Raw genomic sequence first — 17,613 nt, 5'->3', positions numbered from 1 at the left:
TTAGTACTCAGGATTATTATAATTAACGGCGAGGAGATGGGGGGCCGGGAAACACAGCCCCCTCTGGGCGCCGAGCGGAGGGGGAAAAGGAGCTCGGAGCGGCCGGGCGGAGGGGGAAGAAGACCCGGGGCAAAGGGGGCTGTGAGCCACCGCGCTCCTCCTGCCCCCGGCCCACCCCGTCGCCGCGCCGGCCCGCCCGCCCGCCGGCACCGGCCCTCCTCCACCGGCCGCCGCCGCCTCCTCGCACGGTGTCCGAATCCGAGCGGGTCCGCGGCGGGCGGCAGGCGTCGGGGCCGGGGCAACGGGAGAGGACAATAAAGACATTTTACATATTCATAGCTGTTGGGCTGGCGGGGCGCGGCGGGGTGCGGGCGGGAGACCTGGACGGGCGGGGGGGGGCGTGGAGGGGCCAGAGGTGGCGGAGAGCACAATGCCGGTGGGCGGCGGGGCCCAAGCGGACCCCGGCTGCTGGACACCCGCGCGGCGCCCCCAGGATTGGGAGCCGGCGCGGGCTCGGGCTGGGGGACGCTGCTAGCCGCGGGACGCACCCGGGGGTGGCGCCCTGCCCCCGGCCATGCGGGGGGTCCTCGTGGGGCCGAGCCCGGGGGTCACGGCCCGGGCCCCTCAGCCGCGCCCTGCTCGTGCCCGGGGCAGCGGCCTGACCCCAGTCTGTGTCTGTGGTTAGGGGCAGCGCGGCGTGGGCCCTGTGAGGTGGCCTGCGGGTTGTGAGCCCGCTCTGGGGTCCCCCGGACTCTTAGGAGGCTGGGCTGGGTGGGAGGAACCCTCGGGGAAGTTCCCTTCCGTGGAAATGGCTTCGGTCGTCCGTGTTTCCCGGGCCCGCATCCAGAGGTCCGCGCTGCCGTGGGTCGCGGGACAGTTGGGTTGAAGGTGCTCGCGGGGTCTGGTGGCTCCTTCGCGCACATCCCCACCCCCACGCGCGGGTGGCCCTGGGGGCCCTCTCGCTCCTAGGCGGGGAGCTCTCAGAGGCCACCCGAGAACTGGACCGTAAAGGATTGCCCTCCTGCCCTCAAAAGGCTGGCCTGACAAGTTGATCATATTCTAGATTTCTTCTGTCCTGCGGGGATCGGGGGTGGTGGCTAGCCACGGAGATCCCCCTCCCTGACTGTGTGTAGTGGTGCTTTCTAGCTGCGTGCTGGGTCTTCTCTACTTGCTTCTCATTTGAATAATGTCTAATTCAGGGAGGTTTATATTCTTGAAATGGCCGCCTGGCTTTCCCCGCCTCTCATGTTTAGTAATTCAGACCTTTAATAACAGCCACTCACAGCCCAACGCCGTGTTTATATTTTACATTCGCCCCATGTGCTTTTGTGGTTCGATATAATTTTTTTTCTTCTCCTCCTTGGCAATCCACAGGGCTCTGAGATCAAACCCAGTCTGTGCTGGGAAGACACGGAGAGAAGTAGGCCTGGACTGCCCCAGTAGTTGCTTAGGCCTTGTTCTCTGCTGCTTGATTTATTTACTAATAACCAAAATGACTCCCCCACCAACTGCCACTCGAGTCCCCTCCTCCGCAGGCAAAACACATCCTCTTGGGGACCTTCCAGCATAAAAACAGCTCCGAGCTAAGCATCAGCTCTGAGGTTGACTTGTTTTCTCCTAAAAGGAGAAATCGTACAGTTTATAGTTTGTGAACCTTATTCCCAATTTACAGAGGCTTCTGTGAGCTACTAGTTTAGTACAAATAGAGGACTTTGTGGTGGGAATAGTCCCTCTCTTCCTGAGTTAAACTCGATCAGGCTATGTAAAGCTTTGTAGTATTTGTAAAACGGGTAGACTTTCCTTCCAGGAGCGATGGAGTAGCTAGGTATTTTAGAAAGTCCGGTTGACAACACTTGGATACTTTCTCACTCAGCGGGGCTGCTTTTCCAGTTTCTGCACCAACTTGAAGGGAGGCCGGCATTCTTGTTATTACTGACATAGACCTGCCTGTTTTAATTGCAGCAGTAAGGAAAACAGAAATGGGGTTGTTTTCTTTGGTCATGGTTAAATGATTGAAAATAGAAGATAAACAGAGGCATTGGTCCACCCTGATCTTGGAACTTGCATAGCTTGCTGGCCCCTTGCTTTAAGTGTCAGAATTGATTTTGTTTTATCTAGGCTTAGGACAATTGGCTTATGAAAACCAATTCACTTTTACTGTTTAGAGAAAACAATAATTTTGATTTCTGGTCTCTCCTGTAAGAGTTTTGTTTTTAAAAGGTAAAAAGATGTTGCTTTCTAGGGGAGGTGTTTGAGGAATCATGTTAATGTCTTAAGCCTTTGCAATCACAGTAAACCAGTGTAGTGAATATATGAAAACATTAGACTTCACCTAATTTGTAACAAAATTTTAGATCTAAAGGAGTAAATGCAGACTAATTTAAAAAAAAGAAAAACTACTCACAATTTTTTTCCCTTTCACATCCTGTAGGTAGGGCCTGAATGCTGTAGGGGGTAAAGGTTTCATGAGAATGCTCAGGTAAATAACCAATTCAGAGCACTGAAGCATGAGGTTGGATGGGCAAAAAGCAGTAATATGATTTCATGCCTTAAGTAGCGTATGTTTTTGCACCCAGTTCCCAAGATGTGGTCAGACTGATGATGTCATTGGACAGAGGACAAGGTGCAGTTAATGTGATTTATTGTCTTGAGGTGAAGTATAGCCATGGAACCTTCTCATAGGGAAACCATTTATCTCTGGACAATTTCCTTTATAGCTGCAGTTTAACCACTGCTGGGGCTCTAGGTATTTTATCCAAAAGGATAAAATGCACATTGCATTTTACAAAGCTCACTGTTAACAGTTTTTGTCATACAGAAAAAAATGGGTATTGTGAGCTGGCCTTTTATTTCAGTTGACTGTCCTTGCCATAGTAAAAACTCATTTCCCATGGGGAGTGTGGGTTTAAAGTGGTGATACTTGTGCTACGTATACCTGCTTATTTTTTGTGGGGTTTGTTGTTATTGCTGTTTATAATCTTTCTCTTGTGAGAAACTACTTCTTAGTCACAGTATGGCCCAGGCTTCTGGAGTGACCATTCTCTCTGGAGCCTATTTTAATGACGAAAACCAAGTTGAAGAAAATGAGAGCACTATATTTTTTTAATGTTAAAATTATAGTATTTTAAATAAGGTAAAACACTTATGGGAGAGCTCGTGCTTTGAAGTAGCTTTTAAAGAATCTAGGATTCTTTCTGGATTTGTCTATACATGTTAGTACATTTACCGTGTGAATGGTGTTTTAAAAAATCTCCTTTCAAAGTAGTGGTTTCCAAACGTAGTTTTTGACATTAATTTTTCTAAGCATTTCTTCTGTTCCTTAATGGGCATCTTAAAGTGGTGGTTAAGGTTTGGGAAATGTGACTGGGAAGGACACTTGACGCTTGGAGCTGATGTGTTAGGCAAGCTTAGTTAGTTTAGGTGAGTCTGGAGCCTATCAGCCTCCAGCCAGCCAGGCTCCTACTGCAGTTGTCAGACAACTTCCCAGTACTCAATTCTAGAAAATCTGCTGCTACTTTCTTGATTTGCCCCACCCATTAATTATAATGGAACTTTTGAATTAAGGTCTTTGACATTCATGACAGCTGACCAAATGTTTTTCATTTCTGAAGGATTTATGTTTCCAAGTCTTTACTGTAAATGTAACTTTTAACCTCCCTCCCTTTCCCTTTTTGTGGGGGGAAAATTGCTACTAGTCAACGAATAGACAATTGTAATGCTGTAATGCTTTTTTTATATTTTAAATCTATTATTCTCTGCATCAATAGGCACTAAATAGCCAAAGAAAGAAAATTGTTTCAGTGGTGCCCTACATCGAATAACTGTTAGTATGTTAGTCACTTGATCAGTAGACTTCGGAGTCAGTTTAGGGCTCAGAATGCAAATCTGTATTTACCAGGTCACCAAAGATATGTAATAGAGCCCTGAATATCACCAGCAAGTGCTTTAAAATGACAGAACCGAGACTATTTTCTTAAATGTTTTTCATTTAAAAATGAAATATTTGAATTGTTTCTTGAATCTGTGTTGCTTGATTTTAAAGAGTGTAGAAGTGTGGGATTAAATTAAGACTTTCCCTTGTACTGAGAGGACTATACAGTCTGTGTAGTGCCAATTGCCTTCTTCTTCCTCCTCTTCTCCCTCCCCCCTCCTCCTTTTCTCCCTCTTCTTATTTTTAATGTTGGAAACCATTGTCATTACATGTTTTTCCCAATGGAAATGATTTCATTTGGAACATTCAAGTGCTTTTCGCTAGAGAGCGGACTAGAACAGATAGCACATACCTACTTCTGGTGCTGAATGTCTGGACAGATATCTCATTTGTCATGGAAACCCAACATTAGGCATTAGAGTGAAAGTTGGGACTTGGCTCAATGATATAACTCTCTGTGTCAATTTCTGTGTTCTTCCTGAACTAATCTCTGCCCCCTTGGTGGTTTTGTTTTTATTTTTGATATTGGGGTTTGTTATATTGTCCAGGCTGGGTTAAACTCTCTATTTACTTGCTTTAGCCTTCTGTGAGCTAAACTTCACCCCCCTTTTGTAAGAAAACTCTGTGGTCAGGATTTTAAATAATTGTTTCCCACCATACCATTTAAATAGCTCTTTTTGAGTGGTTAAAAAGAGGTAATAATTACAGTTCATACAGAATAGCAATTTCTTTATGCATCTTTCAGAAAGTACATTATTGATATCTTCATTTTGTGAATGAGGACAATTGAGCAGATTTTTAAATAAATGCAGTTTTTTTTAACACTTAACATATTTCTGTCTTAAACTGACAGTACATTAGCATGGGTGCTTTTTTATCTTTCATGTGATAGAGCTCTTTGTATAAACTCTTGCAGTAGTGAAGACGTGACCATGAGAATGGCACAGGTGGGCCCTTGTACTGATCCATTTACAGTGGATTTAGAATTTGAAGATGAGAATGGCTTTGAGTTTCAGAACCTTGACTTGAGGAAACGTGTTGCATGCTGTGCATGCTGTTTGCAAAGCTTCATGTGTCTTTACTATTAGTGCTTACGTAATTGAGCACTGATAGGTTGTCTCATATACTTAGTGACTGCCACAGATTATCTCTTTTTTAATAATTTCATTCTTCTAAGCATTCGTTCTTGGGTAAATTTTACAAAGCTAGTAATTGAGCAAAGGGAGATTCAAAAGTTGTCTAGATTTAAAAGATTCTCCTTTGAAATGTGTCTAGAAAACCGAATATTTACTTAGGAAGGATATAGTGTATTAATTTTTTAAGAAATAACCAAATTAAGCTCTGTGAATGCTTGTAGTAGTTTTATTTAGATGATAATATTGAAAAAATAAGTATAATTTAATTTGCCACATGACTTATTTAAAAATTGTTTGTAACTTTAATGGTTTTTAACATTGGAATCAGAAATAGTGAAATTAATTCAGCACAGTAATAAATTTAGATTTTTTTTTCTTTCCTGGTGAACTTTGTTTGCACTAGAAAGTATTGACAGGTATGTCTGAGCAGTAAACCTTATTTTGTGCATGTTATGATACTCGGGTTTATTAACATGTTACCGTAAGCAGTGCAGTGCTTATGGTAGCTTAAGGGAATGTCCTTTCAAAGAGACTAATCTACATGTGTACTTGGTTTTGTACATTTTAATGGTTCGGCTAATGAAAAAAATGCTTTTTTGCTAATTTATACTATAGCAAAGTATTACAACGAATCTTTAAACATAATTAACATTTCTTAGCTTATAAAAATACATCTATTGTATACCTCATTTAACTCTATTCTTCCTTGTGCGCAACAAAGGAGGTATAAGAATGTTATAGAAGGGTTGATATTGCTTACTTAAGCAGGGCAAATCTAAAACAATGTATATAATTATATATTAAAATGTGCAACATAATGAAGATCAGGAAAGAAATCAGGGTGTGTTCAAGTTCGAATTAATCAGAACATCCTAGAATGTTCTAGCCGGAAGGTAATTTAGCTGTAATCTATGCCAAACCTTTTGCTTCCCTGTGAGAAAATACTCCTCAGGTCTTAGTGACTTGTTTACCAGTCACTCAGATGTTGACTAGCAGGGGCTATAGATGCTTCAACCACTAAGATGTTTGATCCCTAATTCCAGCACTGGGTGGGTTTGGGATAGCGTGGGGACGTGGGGACGGGGCTGTTCCTGAAACCTGCTGCAGGAAATGAGTGAGCTCCAGGACAATAGAGATCTTGTCTCAGAAAACAAAGAGAGCCACTTCCAAAGACAGTTCATGTTAATCTCAGGCCTCCACACACATGCATATGCAACACCACACACATGAACATGTGTAAGTGTGTAAGAGCATAGCTTTCTGACTTTCTTTTTCTTTTGGTGCTGGAGATCTGAGCAGGCCCACTACATGATAACTTTGTTTTACTACTGAGCTGTGTCCTCCTGCCCTCAACTTTGGGCATTGTTGCCTTCTACTCCACCTCATTTGACTCATTGCTGTCACACAGAGGAGGCTTCATGTAGATGAAACTTTTCTTTTTTTTATCCCTGAAGACAAGGTCTCTCTCCCTGTATAACCTTTGATTGTCTAGGATTCACAGTGAAGCCCAGGCTAGTCTTGAATCCTCCTGCCTCATCTTTCTTAGTGTTGGCATTTTGGAATCTGTGAGAGAATTTAGAGCAGTGATTCTCAACCTATGGTTGAGACCCCTTGAGGGTCAAACAACCCTTTCATGGGGGCCACCTAAGACCATGAGAAAACAAAGAAATTACAATTTACAACAGTAGGAAAATTACAGCCATAAACTAGCAACAAAAATAGTTTATGGTTGGGGTTGCTACAACATGAGGAATTGTATGAAGCATTAGGAATGGTGAGAACCACTGCTTTAGGAGAAGTGAAAGGCAAGGAGCTAAGGCCATTGAGAGGAGCTTGTTGTAGTCGGTGGGGCGGTTTCGGTGAGTAATCAAGAGGCATTTGTCCTCTACTGGGAAGCTGGTAGAGGACTGACTAAGGACTGGCTATAATTAACTTTATGGTGTACAGGTGATTTGAAATAGGGGGAAATTTGAGTCATAGAAACAAGAATACAGAAATTGAGGTGTTTGATTTAATTGCTATAAGTGCAATCTAGATGCTTACATAGGCAGGTAAAGCAGTTACCTGCTTTCCAAGGCTTTCAGTCTAACAGTGTAATGGCACAAAATAAACACGTTGATGATGAGAAGTCCAATTGCATGACACAAAATAGAAATCTTTAGAAAAGATTCTGGCCCTGTCTTTAAGTTAGGAACTTTTTTTTTTTTTTTTTTTTCGGAGCTGGGGACCGAACCCTGGGCCTTGCGCTTCCTAGGTAAGCGCTCTACCACTGAGCCAAATCCCCAGCCCCTAAGTTAGGAACTTTTACTTCTGACCAGTGAGTTAGCTTTTAGTCTTGTAGACATAGAATTGTCTAATTGGCTTAGCTTTCTTTCCAAATCATAGTGCTCACAATGACTTAGTAACCTGAAGGGAAGCAAGTGCATGGCAGTTATGGCTCACAAGTTACATTTATGTCCTTGTGTAGGTTTTGTGTTTCTTTTATTGCTTCCATCTTTAAAGTCTTGTTTTGTGTTTTATGTGGGATATTTCCTTTTAAGAAAGGCAAGTATAAATAAAGTGATCATACTTATGACATAATGATAATGTCTTTTTTTATAGTGTCTTAATTTTTATAGCAGCACCCTCATTTTCATTAATTCAGTTAGCCTTACTGACAAGTATTATTATGTCCGTTTTATAGTCGGGTAAAATAAAGGCCGAATAAAGTGACTTTCCCAAGGTCCATGTGTTTTAATAAGCACTGAGTATTGTGGAGAGCAGGAAGGTGTAAAGCCAGGGTGGAGCTCTATCAGTGGGTGCTTCAAGTCCCTGTGAATACTTTACTTTGGTTCAGAAGTTTTAATTTTGTTTGCTAAGCAGCAAGGAGTCAGTTTTTAGTTGTTTTGGATAGTGCCCTTATTTTAAAATGTTTTGCAACCAGAATCAAAGGGTGAATTATCAAGATTTTGAACTTGGCTTATCTGAAGGAGATTAGAATCGTGAACAGACTAAGGAAGTTGAGAGAGGAAAAATGAGGGAAGAATTCAGTTACAAATATATTTTTGTATGTTTTGTGTGCCTGCATGAGTATGTATGTGACTGTGCCTGCAGCTCATCGGAGGCCAGGCAAGAGTGTTACACATGGATCCCTGCAACTGGAGTTGCAGACATTTGTGAATGTCAGGTACACTGCAGGAAACAGAACCTGGGTCCTTTGCAAGAGCAGTAAGTGCTCTTAAACTGTTGTCGTTTTCCTAAGAATTAAAATTTCAAACATACTTGACATCTTTTTGGGCAGATCTTATTTAGGTTCCTTTTGAAAATTGAAAAAAATGTGAATTACACGGATGATAAATATGAATGTGAAGGGTGGTGTCTGCACAAGCTGTGTGTATGAGAATTCAGCATTGACATCTCATTTTGACTTTGCCACTGACATTTGTGGTTATTTCTGTCAACAATAAGATAGTGATAATGACAGTGTTAGCGGAATTCTGTGGGGAGGAACAAATTGATAGCAGAGGCATCTTTAAAGTCGCATAATAGTTTTCTTAGAGTTTTATTACTTGTGCTGCTGGAGAGGAGGAGCTGCGTGAGCAGCTGATGGCTTCTGTGGGGACCCTTACTGAAGGTTGTGCTTTCCTGTGTGCAGCCAGCCAGTCCCCTGAGAAAGAGGTGTGCCCTTTTAGTACTCTGACAACCTTTGCAGTGGGAGTGCTGCATGCTGTCTTTTAGTGCTACCTCTACCTAGAACACTGTCTTTTACCACTTACTGATCGAACTTCCAACAAGAACACAATGGAGTATTTTTTTAAATGAAGTTTTGATTTTGGAAAAGAATGGCTGTATTTTATCTTGAGACTTTCCTGGTTCCCTCTCCTGATCTCTACCCCAATCCTGGTATTTCGGTTGTTCTGAGAGCCTGTCCAGACCTGTCTGTGCCTGGGAATGCTGTGGAATGTGGAGTATAGACAAAGAAAGGTTCTCCTAGTTGAGATGCCCGTGTTCCATATCATGGCCTAGCTGTGTAATTGTGAATTTTAGGTTGTTATTTAATGGACTTAAAAAACATTTTGCATATTTTAAAGTATTAAAATATTCATATTTTAAAACATGCATTTTTGCATGTTTTAAATTTTTAAATTTTTGCATATTTTAAGAGGAGCTTTGTACTTTCTAGTTTATTTTTTTATTTTATTATTATTATTTTTTTTTTGGTTCTTTTTTTTTCGGAGCTGGGGATCGAACCCAGAGCCTTGCGCTTCCTAGGCAAGCGCTCTACCACTGAACTAAATCCCCAACCCCTTATTTTTATTTTTTGTGATGCTGGGGATCAAGCACAGTGTTACTGAAGTACTGTACCACTGAGCTACATTCCCACCCCACATCTTACGCTTTTAAAAGCCTCTGGTATTTGTATTTAAACCTCAGCAGTGGGACTGTGCCGTTTCTCCTGCTGTCCACTCTGAGCAGGCAGGCAGGGCATTTGTCCTTTTCTTTCTGCTCTCGTTATGGCCCTAGTCCTTCAGCAAGACTTTTAAGTCTTTAGGGATGGAGTCTAAAAACATTCCCTTTTGTTTATATAGAGGGTCTGTCACCTGCTTATCTTTAGGGGCCTGTCTATTCATAGCTTGTCACCATAAATAACTTCTTTTTTGTCTGAGCTCCTGTCCTACTTTCAAATCCGAATATAGTACTTAATTTGTTCATTTAGCTAATTGAGTGCTTCACTGTAGACAGTCTTATTTTTTTCACTAATTGATTATATAAGTAAATCTTGTCTTATAAGAACTGAAACTCAGAGCTGTCTGGATTGAAGAAATGTGTGTTGCTACTGTTGCACGTGTGGTTTTTTATTTGGGGGGGATTATTTTGTTTTTGATTTTCTATTTAAAGACTCGTGTCTAAAAAAATCCTTGAAAGCAGGAATGGTTAGCAAATAGTACTTGATTGATTTAGTCTAATTTTTGCTTGATATGAGCAGGCCTAGCCCTCACCTGAGATTCTAACCCAGTTGAGGTCTGAAAACCCCTATTTTATAAAACTTTACAGTGGGGTTGGGGATTTAGCTCAGTGGTAGAGCGCTTGCCTAGGAAGCGCAAGGCCCTGGGTTCGGTCCCCAGCTCCGAAAAAAAAGAACCAAAAAAAAAAAAAAAAAAAAAAACACTTTACAGTGACTTGATAGCTTCAAATGATTACTTGTTGCATTTCAAGATTACTTATTGCTTTGAGTGTCTCAAGTGATGGTTCTCAATTACTACACCGGAGAGAATGGTTGGAGGTGTGGCTCATCCTACTAGACTGGAAGTTAACAGGCATAAGTTTAGCATGAGTTGTGGTATTCAGAATGAGCATGGACAGGGATATAATTGACAAACCTTTCCTCCATTCTATTCCATAAATACAGGGGTACTTTCACCCCTTCCTTGAACTAGAGATAATGTTAGTACAAATATCACCTCAACCCTCAGAGCTCATGGTGTTGGGGAATTCGTAAGTAACACTGTTCATCGTAGATCATTGATAGAGTTTGTGGGTTCCTGGTACCATGGAAATATAAGGTAGATGCCTTAGTTTGGAAGAACAGGTTAAAAAGGGCTTTCTGAGAAAGTAGTGTTTATGGTAAGACATAAGAATGAGTAGGAAGTGATCAGTTCAAGGATTGTGAGTAGGTGGTTGAAAATTGGTAGAAGGGATTGAAAATATTCTAAGCAAAAAGAATAATACATACATGTGGCTGAAAATTGCATTTTCAATATTTTCATGATCTTTATATATTTTAGTCAACACTGACCCTGAAGTCAGGTTTTGTGACAATTTCTATACATTTTGACAAAAATGCATTGATTTCTCTAGCAATGATTGTATCTATAGTTTTTGTTACTTGGTATACCAAATGCAAGCACAAATTCACATTAGTCACAAAAACCCTGTTGGGGAATGAAATGCCACCCCTGAACTTCACATGATAAACTAGGCTAATGAGGAGGAGTGGTGTGTCCCTGTCTTGGGTCTATTTCATGGTGTCAGTAAGTTAGTAGGAGCATAGTATTCCCTTGGGCATTGACTTCTGCTTCAAACTAGTTGACTGAGGAGTCAGCAAGAATTGGGGACTTTCTGAGTTTCTGCCTGTAAAAGGTCTGTATTTAACAATTTCATTTAGTTCCCAGACCCAGATCCCAAGGTAGGAAAAAGTCAATTGTGTATTTTTATTTTTATTTTTGAGGATAGGGTCTTGACATATTACTGCCCTGAAGACAACTTTTATCTTTGTGTCTTTATCTCTTTATCTTTGACATGGACACTTACCAAATGCGGTACTAACATAACTTTCAGAACTTTCCAGATGATGACTATAAGATACTTAGTTGGAAGGGATTACTATGCAAATTGTTGGCACTAATAACCCACGAATCTTGAGCATTTTTTAATTCTGTAAGAGCTAAATATAGTAAACTGGTTATGATGGCTCAGTCATAATTCTCATGAAGCTGAGAGTTCAAGGCCAGTCTGGTCTGTGTAGTGAGAACTCACTTCAAATTTAGACAAATAAGCAAACAAGTAAATAAAACCAGCCAGGTATTAACTGATCATTTTCATTGGGGTCGTGCCATGTGTGTCTTGCGATCTGGCTGGTGAGAAAGAAAATTGGGACTTTATGGTTATATTACTTTAACATTTTGAAACATTTTAATATTTTTTTATACGGGTTGTAGTAGAAAATTGATATAGGGCAAATCCTGCTAAGAAAAAAACTTTACATTTCTTCTCCCTTACCAAACTGCTACTAAACCAGGGGTGTCGCTTTCACCTGAGGTGCTAGGACCCTTGGTTATTGTTTGTGGTGAGTAATCAACTATTTAATGACATTGCTCCCAGTTGTGTACACCCTACTTACTGACATTCTGCATTGCCTTGCTGCTTGGTATGCTGTTTAATCTCTGAAGACTTTCCAGATAGTTCACAGTATTTGATTGTATTGAACAGTTTACTAGTCTCTTTTACTTTATTTGTTTTAATGTATATTGGGTCTTACCCCCATTGTTGTGGTAAAAATTTCATGTATAGTGTTTTGTATTTTAGGACAAATTTGGTGGGGACAGTAACACCGAGTCCTTGCCTGGTATGCAGCAGGGCCCTGGGTTTAATTCCCATACCACAGAGTAACAACAATACAATTCTTAAGATAACTTGAAGACACAATTATAACAAACAAAGATCAGATGATTTTTATTTGCAGTTTCAGATTTGGGAAACATTCTTTAGGATGGAGTCAGTCTTCCAATGAGCTGAGCAGAGAAGCCTGATGTTGTAGGCAGAAAAGGTGGTCTACAGAGTTACTCATTTCCTTTTCCATTGGCTTAGCTAAACTATAGTTCTTCACATTGGTTGACATTATCTTCTGTTTTATGGGGAAAACTGCCTTTTTGTAAGTTGAGTTTGAGTTGAGTTTGACTCTTGGAATAAACAACTTCATTCTGATTTGGTCTGATTCTCAGGGACTGTCTATGGCCTTCCATAAACTGTGTCTAATAGAATCATACAAAGTTAAAGATGTTAGTGTCTGGACATTGAGGATGATACCAAATCATATTCATTCTTCCAAGACTCCTTCCCTCCCACCCTCCCTCCCTTCTTCCCTCTCTTTCTTCCATTCTTTCTTTTTACTTTTTAAGATCATATCTCTCTATGTAGTTCTGGCCATCCTGGAACTAGCTTTGTAGACCAGGATGGCCTCAAACTTAGAGATCTCCTGATTCTGCCCCTGCCTCTAGAGTTAAGGTATTAAAGGGCAGCACTACGGTGACTGGCTGGCCATCTTATTTGTAGTATTTATCAGTGTCAGTTTCTCCATTCTCTCTAGTATAGTTGATTTTTTTCTTGGTTGGTTGATGAATATCTGATGGTTTTGATTTTTGTGGTTTTGCTCTAAGTTGTGCGTAACAAATTTTTATTTTTCTGTATATTTTCAAATGTAAAAAAAGATTTATTTTTATTATATTACAGCAATTTTAACCTTTTCAGAGTACTTGTAGTTTCATTGAAAAGTTTTTAATTTATTTTCTGTGTGTGTGTGTGTGTGTGTGTGTGTGTGTGTAGACCCACCCTGGGCATGTAGGAACCCTTGAAACCAGAAGAAAGTGTTGGCTCTCCTGGAACTGGTATTACAAGCAATTGTAAACTGCTGATATGGCTGTTGGGAACTGAACCTGGGTCCTCTGAAAGAGCATCAAGTACTTCTAATTACTGAGCTATGTTTTGAGCTTTGAGACTTCCTGAAAAATTATGACCTGAAATACTACTTCTCCATGAAGGAACTACGGTATTCCTATACTTTGAAGAAGCAACCTAGGTTTGAGAATTGAACTGAAGTCATAGCACTCCTGGTCAAATGATCTCTCTGTAAGTCGTGTTCCAGCCCTTTGTTTAGAGGGCTGGTTGCAGTGTCTGAGTGAGAATGGGTCATTTGTGGTGCTGTGGTCCTGGAGAACCATATCTTCACAAAGAAAATGTTTCTTTCAATAGAACTGGAGAGAGTATACATTTGTACTCTGTCTAAAAAAATTTATGCAAAGATTTGGGCGGAAGGGACGAAGGAGGAATGGAAAGATGATGCAGTTTTGATAATTTAGTCCTGCTCACAGACTACCTAGAACTGACAGGCTTATTCTAAAGTCTTTTCCATACTGACTAAAGTGGAGCCAAACCTCCTAGTAAGCTTAGGGTTTTTGGAACATAGGAACCATTATTTTAAGTAGGAGGAAGATGTTCAGTTTATGGGTATTGGTGGCTCTTCAGTGAGTGATGTGTGTAAACTATAGTTGACATACGACAGTAACAGCCAAGGGAAGTCCTGAGGTGGTGAGGAAAGATGATAATTATGTTGAATGAGAGGGTCAGTATGGAAGGACTTATTCTTGCATGTCGTACATATGAGATGCCTATCTAGACTGCTGCTGGGTTGGTTAGAGAGGTCAGTAGACAGATCATCTCATGAAGAGGTTTATTTCCCTAATGTTTGTTGGTGGAGCAGCTCAGATTGAAACAGGTCACACTAACAGTCTTGTTTCCTGGCCTTTGGCCATCTTATCAGGTAGCTTTTGTGTTTTCCTCTTCTATCCTCTGTATGTTCTTTTTACCCTTTTGAGTGAAACCTGTGGAGTAGTGGGTGTATGAAAGGATTGTATAACATTTACCATGCAGTGAGCCTCACTGAGTTACTCTGTCATTTTGTACTACTGGACAACTAATTTTTTGTTGTGTTAGTTTTGTTGTTGTTGTTTTTGTTGTTGTTGTTGTCTGAAACAGGGTCTCATTATGTACCTCTGGCTGTCCTCGAAATGGCTCTGTAGACCAGGAATGACTGGAACTCACAGAGATTCACCTGCTCCTGCTTCCCAATTGCTGGGATTAAAGGTGTGCACCACCACCACCTGGCTAAGCCAACCTAATGTCCATGAATAAATTATCTGGCTTATTCTCTACTCTTCTTCTCCTGTCCTTAGCTGTTCTCCCCCCCCCTTCTTTAATTAGATGGGAGTTAGTTAGTTTGGGGTCTTTTATCTTTAAATGATGTGTTCTGAAATCTCTCTGCTGACTCTTCACATACCCCCCCATCCCTAAGTTAAAAAAAATTATGTGTTCATTTTGTCTTTCTCCTACAAAATTAAGGTTGTTTCTAGAGGTTCATAATCAGTGTAGCAAGAAAGGCAAACTACAAACACAAATGAAAATACCTATTATCAAACTTAACCTTTACTAATAATAGGGCATAGATACTTTTATAGACTTCATAGCGGATGGTGTAGAAATGAAAATATAATCAATTTATGTCCATAAACATTGAAACAGTTCACAAAGAACACAATTCCTGGTACTAAGCTAAGAAGAAATGCCATAAATAAGACCCCATATGACCACTTAAGTGGGGGCTTTGACAAGTGGTGTTACAATGGATGCAGTAACAGTAATGAGTTTTATACAGGCAGACCAGAGCACCTTTTAGAAAGGCAGCTTTGTGATAGGCAGATTGGGTGAGAAATTCTAGAAGCAGTCTGACTTAAAGGAAGAAAAGGTTGTTTAGTAATTAGGATGGAGATGGTACATGCCCTTTAGACATCTTCCACAAATATTTCTTGTATTCATAGGAAGTGCAGCACTACTGGCATAGTAAGGGTCATCAAGGAGTACTACCAGAGTAAATACTGAATTTGAAATTGATTATTGGTGCTTCTCATTGAAGCTAGAAAGTTAGATGATTTTATCGGACGGTCAGGTGGCCTTTCAAGGCACGACTGTATTGGCAGGCTCGTTGGCAGGCCTGATTCTCGGAAACTCATTTTTGGTCAGCATAGCTGCAGTAAATGGACTCTTGCTAACAGTATACTTGATAGAAAGGAACACTGCCTGTTTGTGTTAACCTTACCTGTTATGAGAAAGATAACTGTGAAGTCCATTAGAATGCTTAGCCATTACACAATCCATTATTTTGCTTTAGGCACAAAAGCCTAATGATAACCAGAGGAGCTCCTTAGTGACTCTTTAAAGTTGACTGACTGTCAGAGTTGGCTAGAGCACAGTGCTAGGTAGGTACATGCTGAAAATTGTCCTTTTGGCTTCTCTTTCTTATTCTCAATGAAATCAAACTCCCCCCTAAAAATATTCCATTTGTCACTGATGGGAAAAAGAGTTGTGGTTAAGAAATCTACATAAAATATTTTAAGTTAAGGATAAGGTTATTAGTTATTTGCATTATTTTGGGCCACATAAGATGGCCAAAGGCAGTACTACCAGAAAACAAAACTGTTAATGTGACCTGTTTCAAAGTGAGCTGCTTCACCAACAAATATTAGGGAAATAAACCTACTCATTTTGTTTTTTATGCTATCAAAGTGCCATTAACTCTCAGTTATAATAAATATAAACCTTATCTTGTATGCTTTTTGTTGTTTTATTCCAGTAAAGGCGCATATGTAAATGTGCTGGCCATTTAGGCAACAATTCAAGCGTAATTTTAGCCCATGCTGTAGGTACAAATACATAATGAACTATTGTGATGGCTTAATGGTTAAATTTTGGCTTTGTAGTCAAATCTGATACTCTCACTCCCACCCTCTCTTTTATTCATTCTAGCAGGTGCTGGGAATGTTAGAAGCAAAATTCGTAGCCCCCTGAATAACAATGTCCTTTGAAAAATGATCACTTTAATGCAGCCATGAAAACGTCTTATCATTAAATTAGAGTTTAGGAGCCTGGAATAATTGAAATTGGCATTAGGTAGAAGGACCAGGTGGTTGGGACAGTTGGCTTATTTGGAGGGGGAAATTATGTCCATTTCACACACTGCACACAAATTACTTGTGAAGGGATTAAAATTTAAATGCTCAAGCAGTAACAACAGAGTTGACTACAAGAGCAGGAATGAGTTATTTTTTTTATGGATCAAAAAGACTTCTGATATGACAACACCCCACAGACCATAAAAGGAAAAAAATTTAACTATGTACAGTATTTAAGGTTCTGTCAGATTCTACAGATAAAATTAACATAATAAATAAGTGGTAGAAAATATTGGCTTATATAAAAGATTAAAGATTAATTTATGTTAATATACTTTTTAACATTGATATTAAATTATTAAATCCCCAGTAGAAGATTTTTAGTGTGTAGTGGTTTGAATATGCTTGGCCTATGGGAAGTGGCACTCTTAGGAGGTATGGCCTTGTTGGAGAAGTGCATCACTGTGGGGATGGGCCTTGAAGCTTTGCCCAGTGTTGAAGAGACCCTCGTAGCTGCCTGGAAGACAGTCCTCTCTGGGCTGCTTTCAGATCAAGATGTAGAGCTTTCTGCTCCTCCTCCAATACCAAGTCACCTTCATGAAGCCATGTTCCCACCATGGTAATGGACTGAACCTCTGAAACTGTAAGCAGAGGTCCTGTAAATGTTATAGTTTATAAAAATTGCCTTGGTCTCTTCACAGCAATAAAGCCCTAACTAAGCCAGTATATAAAATAGGCATTTCACTCAGGATGATAACTGTGAACATCAGAACTTCTGTCAAGATCCTCTGTAATGAAGACAAAAACCCTTTAGGATATAAAGAAAAGGATGAAGGGCCAGTGATGTGCGTGTTCATCTGGTAAAGCAAGGAGGCACTTTTTTTTTTTTTAAAGATTTATTTATTTATTATATATAAGTACACTGTAGCTGTCCTCAGATAACACCAGAAGAGGGCATCAGATCTCTTTACCGATGGTTGTGAGCCACCATGTGGTTGCTGGGAATTGAACTCAGGACCTCTGGAAGAGCAGTCAGGGCTCTTAACCGCTGAGCCATCTCTCCAGCCCAAGGAGGCACTTTTTGCTCAAGCCTTAATTCTGTTACATGGAAGATGAAAACTGACTCTACAATGTTTCCTGTCATCTCCACACGTGTGTCACAGCATATGCATACCTCTACTGTTTATATGCACACAGTAATAAAATTTATTTTTAAAAAAGGGATGAAAGTGAGACATGGCTATTTTGGTGAAATAGTGGACAAATTAAAATATTAAGGGAAAGA

The 17,613-nt window shown here is 40.3% G+C and overlaps 1 protein-coding gene across 12 annotated transcripts in view; it reads left to right on the top strand.

Moving 5' to 3' along the window:
- Window positions 1-17,613, top strand: part of Pou2f1 (POU class 2 homeobox 1) — a 142,678-nt gene that overhangs the window by 180 nt on the left and 124,885 nt on the right.

Source organism: Rattus norvegicus, chromosome 13, assembly GCF_036323735.1.
Source record: "Rattus norvegicus strain BN/NHsdMcwi chromosome 13, GRCr8, whole genome shotgun sequence".
In the NCBI taxonomy this organism is placed as follows: domain Eukaryota; kingdom Metazoa; phylum Chordata; class Mammalia; order Rodentia; family Muridae; genus Rattus; species Rattus norvegicus.
The sequence above is the reverse complement of the archived record's forward strand: the minus strand, read 5'-3'. Positions and strand labels throughout refer to the sequence as shown.